Here is an 8,105-nt window from a genome sequence, read left to right on the forward strand (position 1 = left end):
TTGAGAGCTTCAAGTTCCTTGGCGTCCACATCACCAATAAACTAACACGGTCCAAGCACACCAAGACAGTCGTGAAGAGGGCACGGCAAAACCTATTCCCCCTCAGGAGACTGAAAAGATTTGGAATTGGTCCTCAGATCCTCAAAAGATTTTACAGTTGCACCATCGAGAGCATCCTGACGGGTTGTATCACTGCCTGGTAAGGCAACTGCTCGGCCTCCGACCGCAAGGCTCTACAGAGGGTAGTGCGTACAGTCCAGTACATCACTGGGGCCAAGCTTCCTGCCATCCAGGACCTCTATACCAGGCGGTGTGAGAGGAAGGCCCTAAAAATTGTCAAAGACTCCAGCCACCCTAGTCATAGACTGTTCTCTCTGCTTCCGCACTGCAAGCAGTACCCGAGCGCCAAGTATAGGTCCAAGAGGCTCCTAAATAGCTTCTACCCCCAAGCCGTAAGAATCATGAACAGCTAATAACCCCCCACCCCCCACCCTCTGGAACGCTGCTACTACTCTCTGTTATTTTCTAAGCATAGTCACTTTAATAACTCTACCTACATGTACATATTACCTTAATTACCTCGACACCGGTGCCCCCGCACATTGACATTGACTCTGTACCGGTACCCACTGTATATAGCCCCGCTATTGTTATTTACTGCTGCTCTCTTATTTGTTATTCTGGTCGCTTACTGTTTTTTTGTTGGTATTTTCTTAAAACTGCATTGTTGGTTCAGGGGTTGAAAGTAAGCATTTCACTGTAAGGTCTACCTACACCTGTTGTATTTGGCGCATGTGACAAATAACATTTTATTTGATTTTAAGTCAACTTGGAATCATGCAATGAGATGTTGTGTGGTCCTCCCGCAATGACTCGTTGGGAAAGCATTACATTTTTAGGCTACAGATTACCCTAACCCTAACTTCACAGGGTGGTGAAAGTGCAAGGTGATGAGCTTGCTGCTCCTTTCCAATAAATATTGAGGGTCCTATTCTGGTGACATGACGATCGATGCTTGGCTGCCATTTGACAAATAAGAATAATCTCGTTCTTTTGTTCCTTTCCAATAAATATCGAGGGTCCTATTCTGGTGACATGACGATTGATGCTTGGCTGCTATTTTACAAATAAGAATAATCTTATTCTTTTGTCCATAATAATCTCATCATGTAGGCTATACCTGCACTGTATCTGCGAGCTGTTGGCTAGAGCGCATGTACCAGAGTGGGCACACTCGCTATACACTGAGCGTGTGTACGTAAATCCGAGAAACTCCATTTAGTATTATATGTTATGATGGTTTCTTAATAAGGCAAAAATGAAAGGAGGGTGATTGGTCTGGGTTGATGGGTGCGTGTATGATGTGCTTGTCTAGCAACCAAAGGTTGGGAGTTCGCGTCATGGAAAACTTTTGCATTTTAGCTGATTAGCAAATCTTCAATTAATTACTACTTTTTAGCTATTTTGCAACTACTTAGCATGTTAGCTAACCCTAACTCTTGTAGCTAACCCTTCCCCTAACCTTAACCCTTTAACCTAACTCCTAAACTTAACCATAACCCCTAACCCCTAGTCTAGCTAACGTTAGCAAGATAGCTAACGTTAGCCACCTAGCTAGAATTTGTAACATATCATACGAAATGGGTGATGGACATCCACAAATTAATACATACCATACGAAAGGTAACATATCATAATAAATGGAGCGTCTCGGATTTAAGTACAAAATAATACGAAATGCTGTGAGACCAGGTTGCACAATCACATCTGTATCTATTTCCTCAACTAAGTATCAAACACACGCAAACGTCTCCATGACAGATAAATATTTTATGGCTTCAAAATCCCAATGGGTTGTCACTGATGGCCATCCTATGCCGTTTAGACCTAGCTTCATAATTCCATCTTAAAATCTCATGAGCTTCAACTGTTCTGATCAGTTTGAAACCGCGAGTGAAACAGAGTGGAAGCTTACGAGTTCAGGATGGTCATGCGGGGCTACTATGACTATGAATTTGAGAGAGGAGTATCTCCTCCCAACAGCAGTATCTCCTCCCCACCAGATGTTCATGACCACAGAAGTGAACTTAAATGACCTGACGGATCTGGCCACTGTTTCAACCTTCATTGGGGATCCAGATTGCCCTATTGGAAATGACCCCGATCCCTATGAAGTTCCCTTTTTCCCAGATTATTCTTACAAAGTTACCTTTCAGGAGTTCCATTCAGAAAATTTCCCAAAAACCAGAAGGTTTTCAGTTCTGTCTGACAACAGCTCAGATATATCATGTATGGTGATGTTTATGGTTTCCATAGCATCAAAGGTTGTGGCAGAACTGAGGTGAGCTGTTGTAACTTCTCAAGCGTTATGTCATTGTTCTGTGTTGGACTGTGACATACATTTCATAGAATCCTGTTATCACTACACCTTAACACAAGGCCATTATGTTTTGGAACTGTTGCTTGTATAAAAGGACTGTTGTGTAAACAATATTATTGTATTATCAATCATTATTAATACTTATTAGCAGTTAATACAGGTAATGAGTGGAGAACAGGAGGGCTTCTTAAAGAAAAACTAACAGGTCTGTGAGAGCTGGAATTCTTACTGGTTGGTAGGTGATCAAATACTTATGTCATGCAATAAAATGCAAATTAATTACTTAAAACTCATACAGTGTGATTTTCTGGATTTTTGTTTAGATTCCGTCTCTCACAGTTGAAGTGTACCTATGATAAAAATGACAGACCTCTACATGCTTTGTTAGTAGGAAAACCTGCAAAATCGGCAGTGTACCAAATACTTGTTCTCCCCACTGTACCTGGACTTGAACACAGTCATTCATACATACAAATGGATTCAAAATGGCATAGGCTACATAAAAGTATATCTTGTAGGAGGCATATCTCATGGGATTTTATTATTTTACTTTATATATATATAAGTACACAAAACATTAGGAACTCCTGCTCATTCCATGACATAGATTGATCAGGTTTCCAGGTGAAACCTATGACCCCTTATTGTTGTCACTTGTTAAATCCACTTCAATCAGTGTAGATGAAGGGGAGGAGAAAGGTTAAAGGAGGATTTTTAAGCCTTGAGACAATTGAGACATGGATTGTGTATGTGTGCCATTTCGAGGGTGAATGGGTAAGACAAAATATTTAAGTGCCTTTAAACAGGGTATGGTAGTAGGTGCCAGGTGCGCCAGTTTGAGTGTGTAAAGAACTGCAATGCTACTGGGTTTTCCACACTCAACAGTTTCCTGTGTGTATCAAGAATGGTCCACCACCCAAAGGACATCCAGCCAACTTGACACAATTGTAGGAATCATTGGAGTCAACATGGGCCAGCATCAGTGGTGGAAAAAGTACCCAATTGTCATACTTGAGTAAAAGTAAAGATACCTTAATAGAAAATGTACTCAAGTAAAGGTTAAAGTCACCCAGTAAAATACTAATTGAGTAAGTCTAAAAGTATTTGGTTTTGAATATACTTAAGTATAAAAAATAACAGTACAAATCGTTTCAAATTCCTTAAATTAAGCAAACCAAATGGCACCATTTTCTTTTCTTTTCTTTTTTTACAGATAGCTAGAGGCACACTCCAGCATGCAGACATAATTTACAAAACTAAGCATGTGTGTTTAGTGAGTCCACCAGATCATCAGTAGGGATGACCAGGGATGTTCTCTTGATAAGTGTGTGAATTGGACCATTTATTTTAAAATACTTCTTAAAAAACAGTTACTATTTACTATCAGTAATGTAACTTTTGTATTACCCAAACTCAGTAATGTAATCTGATTACATTCAGTTACTTTCCGATTACTTTCCCCTTAAGAGGCATTAGAAGAAGATAAAATGTATAGTACCAATTGAACCACATATATTGCAGGATAAATCAATGTTAAAGTTTACATAGCTGGCCATATATAGATGTTAAATGTTACTTTATTGGTTGGTTATGTAGGCTTCTTCTAAACCATCGCTTTCAACTACATATAATAATATGATTAAATGATATCTTTACATTAAAAACCAAAGTCTATCAGAATTTCAGTCATTCCAATAAAGATCTTCAAGAATAGGACTTTGAAATATGGAAGTATAGATTAGCCAAATTGTTTTACCTGGGCATAACCCCAAAACTAAGGACTTATTAGCCAGCCCTACTCTATTGTTTATGATTTTGTTGTCATGGAGGACTGATTGGGCTCATTGATTCGAGTTGAAAAATAAATGCTGCGCTCATGAAATGGCATGCTTTGAGAACTACTGAAAAGTGCTATTTACATGTGAAAAATGTATGCCATATACTGCATTTGCTATAGGCCTATTAATAAACTTTTTGTTGGTGACACTTTGGTATCTTGATAATCCACAGATGAAATTGAGGGATGGGCCTGGAGAAATGTAACCACTCTCAGGTTAATAGAAAGAGCCTGACCATCACTGATATCAACATTTTTGTTTTAACCATGTTATGAGCCTATACAGTGTTTATTTACATTTACAATGTTACAAACATTGGAGAAAAACAAGCTTATATTTTGGGTTCTCATGGAGTGTGACAGTTGAACCAAACTCCTGAGGCATTTATAAGTTATATTCTTCAAAATACAATGGATATATATATACTTTATATGTCCAAAAATGGATGTAGCAACTACAGATTGCCCCTTTAAGTTTATCAAAAGTGTACGAGTTTGAACATTTGTCCATTAGGCCTATGGATGAAATATTTTTATCAGCATGCAATAGTTGAGCAATAAATGCCCCACTTTATTCCATAGGCTGGGATTCTGTAGCTGTTGCAGAGCACATTTTTCACTGGCTTTCCACTGGTTTCAAAAACAATGTTTGATAGGCAGTTTAAACTTTTTGAATTCTATCATTATTGGGTGCATGGGCATCTCGACCCTCATAGTTAACATCCATTTGAAGAGCATAACCTGAGGTCTTTTTGAGTCGTTAAATCCGAGTTTCCTCTTGATTGCTAGCAATAGCATAAATTCTTCATTTAAGCTATTGTGCTTGGCAATGGGAGCACTCTCTATACATGCACTCTTTCTTCAGGTTCTCACAGCACAAAGACTCAAACTTTCTCAATGTTGCTGCAGCTGATCACTTTGTGAGGCTGTAGTTTGTCTGCCATGAACTGGAGGTTGGCGTGGGTTTTGCAGAGACATGTGTCCCGATCCTGGACTGTTGGCTTGACAACCCAAAAAGGACTTGAATTGTGCCATTCAAGAAGCGCTTCTGCTTTTTCTTCTAGTTCCTCGTTAGTGTGTCCTTTTTCCCTGTTGTTGCTCTGCTGTTGTCATCACGTTCATAGAATCTAGTGATTTTCTCTTCTGTGGCAGTGCTAATTCTGTTACACTGATTTTTCCTGGAGTATTGAAGACTTGATGGGCTGTTTTCATTTGCCCTCATTGCTTTTGCTGAAAATCCAAATTCTGTTTGCAGCTTTGACCAGCCCATACTTTCTCAGGATGTTGCCTCTGAGCATTTTTGAAGCCACTTGTTTGTCCTTGGCACTGCACATTTTTTATACTTTTGTTTTAACTCTGCAATGATGGCATTTTGATACAATAAAATCCTTCTCAAATTCTTCGGAGTTCCCTTCATTTTCTGTTTTGTCTTTGGGGAATCTTGTCTCTTCATTTTGTTCATCAGTCGATCATACATTTTTTGTATTTCTCAGCTTTCCGTAAAGCATTATCAAGTTTGACATTTGTCATACTAAGATCTCTGTATGCTTTTGAGCGACCTCTTCCAACCTTTTTCCTTCCAGCAAGTATTCGACTTCTCATTCATGTTGCAGACGATGAGGAAGGGGTATCAGGGTGTGCATCAGGGGCAGGTATGTTGGCCTCATGTTCTGGCTGCAAGTCATCTGGTGACTGAGGTGATGTGTTGCCTGATAGGTAGGTCTCCATTGCAACTGTTCTCTTTAAAGTCTGTCTTCTATTCCGTTGGTTACATTTCCATTGCCATCTCTTGTTACTTTGTTCTCGCTTTATAAGCTCAGAGATAGATTTCACTTCTCCCTTCCCTTTTTTCTTCCAGTATCTCTCCCTGTCTTTTTGCAGATGTTCCTGATATCGTATAGGATCATTTTTATTTTGTTTCTATATGTCTGTGACCTCTGTGCTGTTTTATGTGGAATCTTCTAAAAAATAAAGACAAAAACTACTTAGTTTTCAACTTGTGCACACCGTGGAGCATTTTCTAGATTCAATTAATTTAAACCATGATTAAATAAGCTTAAATTTTTTTTTAAAGTACAGTAAAAACTAATAAGGTAATGGATGTGTCATTTACACCACTTTCTGTCATTTCCACCACACTTAAGTTTGTGATGGAAATGACTGTGATGGAAATGACATTTCTACCGTTTCTGGAGAAAATTGACAGACAGCTTAGCATGCTTTGATTAGTATTACAGCTAGGATATCGTTCACACTAAACACATAAAATATTTAAAACATTCAAAAATTCTACCACAAATTACAGAAATTATAGCCTGTTTGGAAATGACTGACAATTAAAATATTCTCTACACAAGCCATATTTACCTCGATTTTTCTTCAACCTCTGGACATCACATCTGGAACAACTGTCCACTGCAGCCATGTGCTTCAGTGTCACAATATGTTTCCATGGTAACTAAATTAACATTCTCTTGAAAAAACTTTATTAATGAGTAATTTGTCCTCAGTGGTGGAAATGACACCACTCCCAAAGGACAGGTATATTGTGTGTAAAAAAAACTATGTAAAGGGCATACTCACAATAAATATTGATTTGGATTTTATTTAATTGACTCTTTCTGTAGTACATAACATTATATAATGTTTTCTCATAGAAAAACATAGAAGCTTAAAAGTCTGGGGGAAAGGGGAAAATAGTGAAATTTAGGTATAAAATGCATCTAAAGTAGCTAAAATACTTGATAGGGAGGTGTTTAAAAAAAGTATGGGGTGAACTTAACATACAAATATTTGTTTTATTTTTTATAAAATCCCCCAAATTGACCCGAGGACATGGAAGTGCCCGTAGTTCACCCTAATATCAAAGTCTCTGTAAGAGTGTGTGGTTTCATAGCGTAGCTTGCCACTGACAGAGAGGTAGCGGAGCAGAAGATCCGGGAGATGGCATCCAACAACCCTTTGCGCCTCTGTAGTCCTAGTCAAGAAGGACGGCTCAAGGCACTTCTGTGCAGACTACAGGCAGCTGAACTATGTGACCATGAAGGATTCCTATCCCATCAAGTGCATAGATGAATACACAAGGCACAATTTTTCCTTTTGATATGTCAGTCACTCAATTAGCCATGTCAAATAACAATTGCAGGAAATTTGGTTCAAAACAGCAAACATCTCTCCACCCCATGGTGTAACGGATGTGAAATGGCTAGCTAGTTAGCGGGTACGCGCTAGTAGCGTTTCAATCAGTTACGTCACTTGCTCTGAAACCTAGAAGTAGTGTTGCCCCTTGCTCTGCAAGGGCCGCGGCTTTTGTGGAGCGATGGGTAACGACGCTTCGTATGTGACTGTTGTTGATGTGTGCAGAAGGTCCCTGGTTCGCGCCCGTGTCGGGGCGAGGGGACGGTTTAAAGTTATACTGTTACATTGATGCTGTTGACCCGGATCACTGGTTGCTGCGGAAAAGGAGGAGGTTGAAAGGGGGGTGAGTGTAACGGATGTGAAATGGCTAGCCAGTTAGCGGGTACGCGCTACTAGCGTTTCAATCAGTTACGTCACTTGCTCTGAAACCTAGAAGTAGTGTTGCCCCTAGGGCCGCGGCTTTTGTGGAGCGATGGGTAACGACGCTTCGTGGGTGTCAGTTGTTGATGTGTGCAGAGGGTCCCTGGTCCGAGGTCGGGGCGAGGGGACGTACTAAAGTTACAATGGCAAAATGTTTATAATTGCAGGAAGTGTAATAAACTTGCAAAATGTTCTCTCTGCCCAATGACAAAATTGTATAATAGTAGAAAACGTGGTTTAAAACGGCAACATTTCCACTACGCCCCATGGCAAAATGTGTAGAATTGCAGGAAATAAACTTTGAACATTTTCTCTCCCAAGAGAGTAGTG

The sequence above is a fragment of the Salvelinus namaycush genome, chromosome 35, assembly GCF_016432855.1.
Source record: "Salvelinus namaycush isolate Seneca chromosome 35, SaNama_1.0, whole genome shotgun sequence".
Taxonomy (NCBI): Eukaryota; Metazoa; Chordata; class Actinopteri; order Salmoniformes; family Salmonidae; genus Salvelinus; species Salvelinus namaycush.